Source organism: Mauremys mutica, chromosome 6, assembly GCF_020497125.1.
Source record: "Mauremys mutica isolate MM-2020 ecotype Southern chromosome 6, ASM2049712v1, whole genome shotgun sequence".
NCBI classification, from domain to species: Eukaryota; Metazoa; Chordata; order Testudines; family Geoemydidae; genus Mauremys; species Mauremys mutica.
The window spans coordinates 88,731,330-88,743,857 of record NC_059077.1 but is presented as its reverse complement, the minus strand read 5'-3'; the positions used below and the strand labels follow the sequence as shown (position 1 = coordinate 88,743,857).

The following is a 12,528-nucleotide window of genomic DNA, read 5'->3' as shown; positions in this document are numbered from 1 at the left end:
ATGTCATCTATACCGGGGTAGGCAACCTGCGGCACACAAGCTGATTTTTTCAGTGGCACTCACACTGCCCGGGTCCTGGCCACTGGTCTGGGGGGGCTCTGCATTTTAATTTAATTTTAAATGAAGCTTCTTAAACATTTAAAAACCTTATTTACTTTACATACAACAATAGTTTAGTTATATATTATAGACTTATAGAAAGAGCACTTCTAAAAACATTAAAATGTACTAGTGGCATGCGAAACCTTAAATTAGAGTGAATAAATGAAGACTCGGCACACCACTTCTGAAAGGTTGCCGATCCCTGATCTATACCATTCTCCCTTTTGCGATACAATCCAACTCTTAGTGAAGTTAGTGAAAGTGTAACCCACACAAGGAAAAATATTTTCAGAATTACCCCCATGACAGAAAAGACACAAATCTTCAAGCTCTCAGTTAGGCACCTTTTCCACTTGTTAAGGTTTTATTTACAAGTCATGTGGCAACTAGCTAAATATGGAATTTTGCTCAGCTTCAGTCAATCTCTCCCAAACAAGATTCTACATACAAGGGGACCTCTATCCTTGTGACATTATTTTTAAATGCTGAGATGAAAAAGGTGAAACTTGTGTTTGCTATGTTTTTTGTTAAAAGGACACTATCTAGTTAAAAATTGTATTGTAAAAACTAAAATTTCTTTATTTGTTACTTGGAAAGCCTTTGGTTTAGAATTTTCAAACCAGCTTCTAAGTGACTTAGGCACACACATTCCACTGGAAATCAATGGGATTTTGCTGCTAAATCAGTTTTGAAAATCCAACCCACAATCATTAAAGTTGAAGTTATAAAAACACAAAAAAGTACTTTGCATTTAGTGCTTGTCATCCTAAAACACTCTGTCACAAAAGCAAGTATTACTCTCTCCATTTTACAAATGGGGAAAATTGAGGCACAATGAAGTATTGGCAGCCAAAGTTACTTAACTTTCATACCCTAATCACTAAACCAACACTACTGGTCAGTTTCGCTTTGGTTTATAGTAAGCTTGTAGTCAATTTCACATTCAGCTTCTGGGTTGCTGTTTCTTTTAGTACTTTAAAAAGTTTCATGGAAAATCTTATGCTGATATTAGGTTTGTCTTACCTGTGTCCCTTCAGCCAAGGCAGAACTCTGAATTACGGATCTGGAAAGCAAGAATACCTAGAATACCACATCATTGGGAAACTAAGTTTTTCTTTCCTGTGATATTCAGACCACGCATTTTTTCCTCCTACTTATACCCTCCCTTGAAGAACCCTAAAGAATCCTCTCTCACCCTAATGTATTTTTTCTGTATTGCTGCTATTTTTGTCATCTCAGGAGTCCACTGAAAATAAAATCCCATATCTCACGGGGTCTCCTACTAAAATATTTTACAAATAAACGTACATACAGTTTCCAATCTGTGGTCAGTCAAAGGATTACAAAGTTCAAAGTATAAAATGTCTGAACAAAAATAACTAGTAATACACTGCATGGGGGAGGAACATTTACACAGTATTTTTCTATCCTCAGAGATTTTTCTATTGCACAGCCATCCTGCTTCTTTGTAACACAAAACACCTGTTTTGTGTGGCAAACTCCAGCTGCTGTCCCCTCTCTTATTCACTTATACTGATAGGTCAAGTTTCAAATGTAGTAATAAGGAATTAAAACAGAAGCCTTGGCCAGCAACAGGAAAAAACTTGCTGTAAAACAGAGCACTGGTGGTCGACAGATTTCTAGCGGAGGGTCCATGGAGAACTGTTTAGTCACATGACACTACTACTACTTTCTAGCTGTTAAATTTCATTAAAACAAGTTAAATACACAGTAAATCTGTTTCTAATGCAGAAGCCCTATTGTACAAACTAATTAGGCATTGAGAGGCTTGTAAAATTCAACACCTCAAAATTACAGTAGGTAAAGTGTGTAAGTTGCAGTACAATGCACTGCATCCCTTCCTTCTTGTACCTAAAACCACTGCAGCGATTTCTAATGCACTGAAGGCATGCGAATGTGAAGGGACATTTACTTGTTGTTCATCAACATAATTTTCATTACATGGGTTTTCCCCCCTCAGATTAAGAAAAATGGTTCATATAACTAGTTGTTTATAAGACAGGTATTCATAAAATTGAGGTTCTATTGTAATTAGTTTTCCACATACACAATTGCACTATGTGTCACAGTGATGTTATATGATCATAAATGGGAGGGAAGTTGTTCTGTACACTTGTTAATAGGTGGTGAGGCAGTCCACAACATAACCTTTGTATTAAACTGTGTTTGCAATATGAAAAAGCTTGAGAAACCCTGGGGAATCCATCTGATTTAGAAATTGACAGTCAATTACATGGAAGAAACTAATACAATATTTTTATTATTTAAGAATAACGTGCTATTTGTACCCTGATAGATGGTTGTTAGTCCAATGGAAATATTTGTTATATGTTTCTTCTATTCTTCAGGAACTTTATGCACCTTGGTGATCTTTACAACTGGATACACAGTTCTGTGTACTCTCAAATTGAACAGTTATTTTGGGTTTGTTGCAGGTCTATTGCTTACTATTCTATCAGGTTAAATCTTAAAAATGCAGTTTAGGAGGAGAATGCAGTCAGCTTTTGTATCAGCGCATAAGAAATATACGATACAATGACTAATCCATGTAGAGCAAAGATACTTTAAAAATAAAAATGAAAATATTTGTTTATGAAGAGTGGGAAGCTGGGAAGTGGAAATTAAGGTTATACATAAAGTTAAGTCACAACTGGTCCACTCTATAGGGTTGACACAGCTGATTAAACAGAAGGTTTTATATATAATCATAGAATCATAGAATCTCAGGGTTGGAAGGGACCTCAGGAGGTCATCTAGTCCAACCCCCTGCTCAAAGCAGGACCAAACCCAACTAAATCATCCCAGCCAGGGCTTTGTCAAGCCTGTCCTTAAAAACCTCTAAGGAAGGAGATTCCACTACCTCCCTAGGTAACCCATTCCAGTTCTTCACCACCCTACTAGTGAAAAAGTTTTTCCTAATATCCAGCCTAAGCCTCCCCCTCTGCAACTTGAGACCATTACTCCTTGTTCTGTCATCTTCTACCACTGAGAACAGTCTAGATCCATCCTCTTTGGAACCCCCTTTCAGGTAGTTGAAAGCAGCTATCAAATCCCCCCTCATTCTTCTCTTCTGCAGCCCCTCAACCTTTTCCATTCTTCCTACAATTGTCCAATGTGCCTTCAAGCCTACATTAAAAGAATTCTGTTCCAGCTGCTAATGTCCTTGGCCAGCTTGTGCAACCTGCTGGCCTCCTTACTGAAGTACAAGTTACTATGTCATGCACATAGAGACATTGCAAATCCTGCAGCTCCTCAGATCACAATTGGCTTTTGGGTATCCTTCACTCTATGACAGACAACCACAAAACAGCTGCCTAGCTGTCAAAACCCTCTTGTGCTTATCCCCCTCCCTGTGACAATATTATAAAAGGTGAACCAGATTTTTAAAATCATAATATGGACACCATAAAACAAACTAATATTATGTATGACTTGATCCGGCTATGACTAAACTAACTCTCTGCATCCAAGTGATGATACAATGTTACATTCTTCCCAGAAGACAAAGTTTACACTCTTCCAGAAACTAAAGAGGTTCTAATTAGCTACACCATTTTTATGAGAAGTAACAAATATGTGGAGTAGGGAGAGAAGGGGAGGAGGGGGAAGCGGATTGAGGTTGGAGTCCTAAAACCTGTGGTTTGCCCTATACTAACTATGCTGAGGTCTAATGCCTCCCAGCTCTCATCTCCATGTTAACATGGCTCTAACACAGCAAAGCTACCATGAGTTTGCCATGTGGTTGTTGCTCCTAGAATCTTCCTGTTGGAGAAAGAGGGTTCAGAGCACTTAGAGAGAAACAATAGCATACATTATTCTGATATAGTCTGCATTCACTCCAGCAGGGAATGACCAAGAGGTTGAGAGGAGACATTCTCCATGGCATTGTCTGCCTCAACCCTTTCACACCTGACTGATCCTGAAACCACAAAGCATGTACAGCAGGGTTTCTACAGAATCAGGAATTGACATTGTGAAGGAGACATTCCTCAATTGCATGCCCCCTTCACTATTTTTAATCCAACAAGATTTTAACCCCTCCATCCAAAAAGCAGAAGGAATGATTTGGCCCACATAATAAGATCCATTCCATTGACCCAAAGAATATAAACATAGAAAGTTATTAAAGAATCATCCTTAAGCAGAAGGAAAAAGTTACCATACTATTAATTTTACTTATAAACCAAGTCTAAAATTTAACTGTCAGATGATTTTGCATTTTCTTCATATAACTGAACTTAGTATATTGCAATAAAGTGAATCTATAAAATTATGTAACCAGTTAGCACACAACTTGTAGCTCAACTGAAATGGTTTGATGTAACATGAACCAGTTCAGGTTGGACTGAAACCAGTTACTAAATAAAAAGCAAAAGCATTCCCTTCCAGTAATGATTGGATTGGTAGTGTGACCTTAAAGTGCCTCGTGCCTGGTTAGCTAATATATGCCAGCTTGATCTTCTATGTAACAGTTAATATGGTAAACCAGCTATTACATAGGTGGTCAAATTGACCCTCATTAACCATCTCTAAAACAAACCTGAATACAGATTATCCTTCTCAGAGGTCATGATTGAACACATGAAACTATTCATTTAATTTTGTAAACAGGTGTAATATGCTTTCTGGGGCTATGGAGATTTGATTGAAGGATGACACAAAATTTTCCCTTTTGATCTACATGTCACCAATGTGCATGGCTCATATTACAAGAGATGCATAATAGAATTTTTGCAATTTTAGACTACAACTCTTTTTCTGAATAAAATCCGCCTGTTGAATCCACAAGGTAAGTTGAGTCTTATGGCAGAAATGGTGATTCAAACACACAAAGTTTCTGAAAATGGATGCATGTATTTTTATCCAACATAGCAGTCTGTCTGAATATACCTCTATTCCACATCCTCCCATGCCAAACCTAGTAAGTGCCCATGCAAATGACATTTCAGTCCAAGAACGAGCAGCTGGTATATAACTGTCACCAAAGAGGTGGACTGTATTTGCGTGTATAGACACGTAAGAGTCATAGTGTGAACCACAGCAATCCAGAATGTTAAGTGGACACTCTCTGGATGGGGTATGTCTTCTTACATCTAACAAAACTAGGTTCCAAACTTGGAGGTATAGTCAAAACCCACAGGTGAAATGCTGTCTCTAGTGAAGTCAATAGCAAATCTCCCATTGACTTCAGTGGGGGCAGAATTTCACTACTTAAGTTTCATCCAAAACAAAAGGAAATGTACCTTCTATGTTCTCTTTGCTTCATTTTACCAATATATCCATCAATTCCTCCGGTGACAGGAAGACACTCAACAAAACACAAAACAAATGTAAATAGTCTTAACCCTGGAAACTGTATACCTTGTTTATGAGCCAGGAGAAGAAAGTGGTCTGTTAACCATTATCTAACACCATATGTTAGGTATTAGCTAACCCCAGATGACACTTCTTCAATCTGAGTTTCCTCCCTCCCCCCACACCTTGCTTCCATTGTTATTGTTGGATGCTTTCAAGCGTTTTTAACGGGGCCCTGACAGTCATTGGTCAAATGTATGAACTGACCCAATCTCTGTGACCTTACATGATGTTTCAATGAATTTCATATGTGGCATTATATGCTGCCTAAGAGGGCTTGAAATATACACTTGCCAGCGGGGAGTGGGAAACTCACTTATGAGCATGGTGGTGGTGATGGTGGTTGGAATGGGGGGAGGGGGAGGCAGGGAGGTACTAAATCATCAATTTCTGCACAATTTAAACTTTCATGAAGTTTCTGGCCCTTGTAAATGTGAACCTAGTGTAAATCAATGATCTGCTGTCTTTCTACAGTACCTCTGCTTCTGCCCATGCCACAGGTTTGATAAGCGGCGAAAGAGTGAAATTAACAAGACTAGTCAGATTTACATCTGTCATTCAGAATTTTGCAGAGACCCTACTATGGAACATCAGCCAGGAGGCTCAAGAAGAGGGAGAAAATACAAAAAGCTCCTTTCTCATTCCAGCTATTAAAGGGGAGGTGGAGCTTTACATTTATATGACACCTCCTTGCCAGAGGCTGATATGAAAGCACACCCATGTAGAAATCCCAGCATCTACCCCCTTCCCAGCAGATTAATTTCTTGCTAGGGTATTGCCCAGGGATCTTGCTAATGTTGTCCCACCTTCATTTACCTTTAGCTAATACATTTAGTCCTTCGGTTAGCAGGTGACTGATAAAATTTTCAAGACCTGTTCATCTAAGACTTACACTTTCATCTTGTATTATTTGGTCTTCAACTTTTAGTGATGCAGAACATGAACCAAGCAGGAAGCAACCCAGATAATATTGTAAATTATGATAAATAAAATTTAACCCAGCATTTCTAACTGTGCTCATGTGACCATCCTCCATTGTACCTATAGTGTTTGCTAACGATATGTCACTGACCATGCTGAAGGCTAGTAGATCAAATTTTCAATGCTGGTTATCAACCCACTTGTACGTAAAATATCTTTAACTGGCCACTGAGCATTCAACACAGTCACAACAAAGAAAAATAAAATCTCAGGTAAATATTCTTTAAAAATCAGTACTGACCTAACTGAAGGAACATTCCAAAACATGAACTGAAAATTCAGCTGACGAAGTGAATTAACTTGTTCAAGCTAAAAACATATTTTAAAAAAATTACCTTCACTGAAATTTCTACATATTAATTTTAAATTCTGAAAGTTAAAAAAGCCAATACCTCATTATTATTGCATTATTACACTATTTATAAAAAACAGAACTCAGAAATCAGATAAACTAACAGTAGGGCTTTAGCTGATGTACAGTGAATTGGGCAAATGGCACCTTTTACAGAATTGCTCATTTGTACCCTGTATTTTGCACTTCTATATCGTTGCCTTGAATAGTGTGTGTTTCATTGTTTAGAAATTGCCTTTGACATGATAAATAGGGAGAAATGCAGCTAACTTTATTATACTGAGGTAACAAAACAGAAGAGGGAAGCCACTTGCTTGGGGGGGTACATAGCAAGCAAGACCCACTGTTGTTCTTTATTTGTATGGTGGTAGTGCCCAAAAGCCCAATCAGGCACTATAAACACAGGAAGATATGGCCTACCCTGAAGAGCTTACAATCTAATTTGAGACAAGGCACAAGTGACAGTAACAGTAAAAGGGAAGAGGGCACAAGAGAATGGTAGTGGATTACATAGTTACACAGGGTAGCATTGTGTACAATGTGATGGTTGCATTACACGTACACTCAAAGAGAGGGGAACTAAGGAATCACCCTCCAATGTATTGGGTTCATTAATAATAGGAAGCAAACTTTAAAAATATTGCTAAACAAGTTTTTCCCCAATTAACAACAAGTGAGGCAGAAGTTACCAAAATATAAGTTAATATAGTGGGTCAAATTCAGAGATTAGTGTATAATGTTCAGCCCTAGCTTAGGGTACTGATGGATACCATATAAGAATCTAGATAGATAAAGATTATATGTAAGCTACTATAAGTTTAAGAATGTCTAAACTGGTATAATGTACACCTTTCTGGCTCCCTCACATTCATGTTGCACCAGTTTAGACCCCCTCACCAACATACAACTTACAAATACACCTAATACTTAATTTCTAAATTTGGCCCACAGATTCTGAGCATGGTGTAATTCACACAGAGTGGCCAGAAGACTGGAGAGTAGCAAAAAAAAGCAACTAACAGAAAGGAGTAAGAACATGTGAGTTAAAGCAGAATACATCTTTTTGTGGCTTCTCAGCATGGCAATTCCACTGAATTAGACACCCTTACTTACACCCATCTACTGGTGTGAGTGAATGTAAGTTTAGCAGAGTTCAAGTTTTACCACTTTACACATCTCCTCAAGAAGGCTCAATATGTGCTGCAAACACTACATTATTAGATGCTATATACAAAAAAAAATTCGGAAGACTTTATTAAGCTACAGAAGTGGTAAGAAACTGCATCCCACAATTTTGCTATAGTTATGAAAAGCAAAGATATTGTAGAATTATTTTTAAAGGTATTTTGTCATTTTTACCATAACTGTATACTTAATTTTAGTCATGCAAAAACGCTGTGTTTTGGTATGAAACAGGTAAAAAAAGAAATCCTAATTTGTCAGTCATACATACCCACAATAGAGTATTTATAATAGAACCTGGATGTTATCTTAAATATGAAGAGGCTACTGCCTCTCTATTACCCCATCAGTCCCAATAAGTAGAGGAGTACAATACATACAAGTCTTCCAGTCCACTAGATTCTTGTACTCTCTTTGCTACTTATGAGAGAATAATTAGTTCTATCTGCTTTGACCCCAGTTTCTTCCAGCAAGACTTGCAGCAAGGAATAAAACAACTGACCAACAAAAATGCAAGGTAATATATGTTCCAAAACAAAGCTCAGCTGCAAAATAATTAACAAACCAAACAAAATTTGCATAATAGTTAAAACTGAAATGGCAGTACATTAAACCAAACTAAAAATGTGAGAATTTCTTAAACCAAATAATTAATTCAGCTATTGAGCTTAGCAATGATATACTTAAATAAGAGTAAATAATGTAAAGATATAAAGCAGATATATAAAAGTGGAAACTACATCTGCTATACAAGCACAGCTAATAAAATTTAAAACATACTAATTTATTTAAGTAAACTGTGACTGCATACTGTGTAAATACATATTTGTTATGGAACAGCCTATTATTCTAAAATCTTTACTATAAGTATTTAGAAGGAAAACATCTTGCTATATGGAGATGCATAGAATAAAGACAGAAAAATCTTGATTTACAATAAGAATAGAAAAATATAAATTTTATATATGAATAAATCAATGCGTTTTAGCTTTTTTTCTTATTTATTTGAAATAGCATAGCACCCTCTGGTGCATCTGCTAGAGGAAATGTAACAGATTAAGAATAGGCACCAGTCATTGTTCTCAACACTGGTGCAGAAAGTAAAAAACTAGAAAGCTCTAGTTCTCATAACCCAATTCTTTCTTTTTCCAAATGTGTAAAGTTAAGAATATTTTAACTTGTAACAGTTAATATTCAATAAAATGAAAAGAATAAAAATGTCCCACAGATCAATAGACACTGTAAATAAAAGATGGAAGCTTAAGATGTATTTAATGTTCCTATTTATAGTTCACTGGTATAAAAATTAAGTCATAACAAGTCAGATTTTAAAAAGCCACAAGTCAGTTGTCTAGCAAAACAAGTTTTTACATCAAGCTGCAATTTGCTACTTGTCTTTCAAGCCAGCTATTAGAATTATTCCACCTACTTGTATTCAAAAGCTGCTAACTTATATTGCTCGATAATACTTTCCTTTCCTCCATTTAAAAGTTTGGTAAGCGGATTATCCAAAAATTTAATATATGAATGTAAAAGCAGCAAAGAGTCCTGTGGCACCTTATAGACTAACAGAAGTTTTGGAGCACGAGCTTTCGTGGGAGAATATATGAATGTGTTATGAGGAGCCATTTAAGACTCTGATAAAACTATACCACATATAATGTACCCAGTCACTGGGAAAATAATTACCTATAAAAGAGTAGATTTTGCTAATGACAAAAGCAGAAGATGCCACCTGCTTTAGACAGGACTTTGTGAGCCACTGGAAGTCCCAGCACAATGCACTAGAAATGAAAGTGACACCTGTTTAAAGCAGCCATCTGTCCCTAACAAGCTAAATTTAGTCAAATCAGTCTATCCACTTAATCTTACATTTCCAAAATGTGTGTGTACATTCAACTTGCAAGCAAAGAAAAACTATAACCACTGTTAACACCACCTTTATTAAAAGACATATAAATAATGTCAAACTTATAATTGGTGGAAAAAATATGCAATTTTAAACATGCAGATTTTTAAAAGTTTATTTACCAAGAGGAGGCTGAAAAATTAATAGTTTAATTCATTATTTAAAAACACACTTCTTGGTATTCTAATTAGAGTCTATATTAATCTGACATGGAACTTGATTTAAAACTCACTCTCTAGCTCTATAATAACTTTGAAAGTTCGCTTTTATTCTCCGTATATTTGTGTTGCATTTACAACCTGTAATCTCAATTCAAAACAAACTTTAAAAAAAAAATCAGAATACATTATATATGTTGAAAAAGCCTGTTCCCTTGTTAATATTACACATGTCAATGTCTGCTGTTGGTAGGCCTCCTTTGTGGTTTGCATGAAAAAGCATCCCTCAATTTTGAATATGAAAAGGAAATAATTTAATGACAGAAGAGGTAGGAAAAAACCTGAAAATCAGTAACACTCACTACACCACAAAGTAACCACTATGATAAAAATGTGCAACATTTTAGATTCCTTAACCATATCAAGCACACCTGGTTCTGTTCCAGGTAAGGACAAAGAAAAATATGTCATCCTTCCCTTTCAGTTTGACGTTTATTAAGTTAAAAGAAATAGTAACATTTTTATTTCTGAGAACTGTATTGTTATAGCTAAAAAATTGCTATATTTAGGAAGAGAAGAAAATATACAGTAGTAACAAAACAAGGCCCAGTTACCCGAGGAGATGAAGAAAACAAGGATTTTAAACTATATAAAAATGGCAGGTCATGGACTCCTATTTTATTTCTTTTGAATACATTGCCAAAAAAATATCTGTCTACTCCAGCACAATGCAAGTTAGCTAACACACCAGGGCACAGAACTCACAAAGACTCAATGAAGCTATGTGCAAGTGCATTAAAATGCATTTTTAATCACACTTGTTCAGCTATGTACTCTAAACCACAAACACGTGAATAAAAATCACAAACCATTTTATTATCAAAAGGCTGTCTGACATCGCAAACATCTGGTATTCTGATAGCTGAAGGCACTGGGGAATCAAAATGCATAATGAAGATCCCATCTATGAAACATTAAAACGTTAAGGTGGGAACAAATTGTTAATGCTGCTTTTCTTTGTAAAAGTCTATGATGCTAGCTGATGTGACGTGGCACTATTTTCAATTACCTCATGCAACAGCTCCTTTAAAGTAAGTGTGGTGAGGAATACTAAAAAACTTTTTGTGATACAACACAGCTTTTTTTAAATACAGTCTTTAAAAAATAAAGATTTCTGCTTCCACAGCCAGCTCACTTTTCTTTGCTAATTTAGGCTTTGATCCTGAAAGCTGTTCTACCCAGGCAGATCTCTAGACCCATCCAGAACTCCACCATCAATGGGGCTCTTTGCTGGTGTAGGGAGTCCAACCCACACAGTGCTGCTTGCAGAATTGGGACATTACCTTGCAGGCAATATTAGATGTGTGGAATGAATTAACAAATAATGAATCACAAAGTAAACTCAGTGACAAAATCTAATAATTGTTATATTATAGAAATTAATTCACTAAGATTTATATGCAACAACTCTACTATATAACATACTGAACACATAGTTACGAACTGACTTCTTTGATGTCAGTAATTTTTAACATATTTGGAACTCATCTGATCACAGTACCTATGCTAGGAGAAAGGAAAATAAGTAATTTCTCCTTTTCAATATAAAGTATATTAAGTTAAATGAAAGCAACATTTTTATTACTGATGATTGTTTTATTGTTCAGGATGAAAACTTTGACAAGACCACAAATGAGAATTTTGAGACCTTTGGTGGTTCATTGAAATGTATCATTTCAGTTACACGGACTGCATATGAAAACATACTTAGAAAGTAAAACTGCAAGAGACATAATAAGCCTTAGTTCAAAAAATAATATAAGTATCACTAATGCATTAAATTATCTAACCTCCTCTGCACTTGACAATCCCCAGAATAATTGACACTGTCACATTCTTCAGAGGTTGCTCTGTCAAATAAATCAATATCTTTCTGTTGGCGTTGTTACGAGGAACAAGATTGTAGTCAATGCAGGGCTTAAATGTAAAGGTGGAAAAAAGTATCTTCAAAATTAAAATCAACAAAAATATCTTGTAAAACACTATCATTTTCCTACGAATTACATTAAATACAGGAATGAGGAAATAACATTTTAAAATCATCTGTATAAAAAAAAATTGTAAATTTTAGAGACTGTTTTATTAACTGAGAGTTGATTTGACATCACGGCGGGGGGGGAGGGGAAGAGGAGAGAATTGGATATAAAAATGTTGAAGAAATTCCCCATGATACCCCATGAAGGTATCAAATACACACCTTATGTCCAGAAAAACAAGTGAATAAATTGATGGTATATGCTGAGAAGTCAAATCCCTAAATCTTAAACAAGCAAAAAGAAGATACATGCATTTCAAGTTCAGAAGATTCATACATTCTTTATGAACAACTTGACTTCAATTTCAGCTTTCTCCAGAAAAAGAATACCCACCAAAAAAAATCCTCTAAAAGTACAGTAGCTTTGACAAAT

The 12,528-nt window shown here is 35.9% G+C and overlaps 1 protein-coding gene across 8 annotated transcripts in view; it reads right to left on the bottom strand.

The window, feature by feature from the left end:
• The window catches only part of RFX3 (regulatory factor X3), a 238,959-nt gene that overhangs the window by 224,974 nt on the left and 1,457 nt on the right, over positions 1-12,528 (bottom strand). For 5 of the 8 annotated variants that reach the window (XM_045021040.1, XM_045021042.1, XM_045021041.1 and 2 more), the window contains exon 1: positions 11,911-12,020. The exons of 1 other annotated variant lie outside the window; for it this stretch is intronic. The gene's annotated coding sequence lies outside the window, so the exon portion shown is untranslated. Of the gene's footprint in view, positions 1-11,910; positions 12,038-12,528 lie in introns of those variants that run through there. 2 more of the 8 variants (XM_045021044.1, XM_045021043.1) reach the window with 2 other exon arrangements.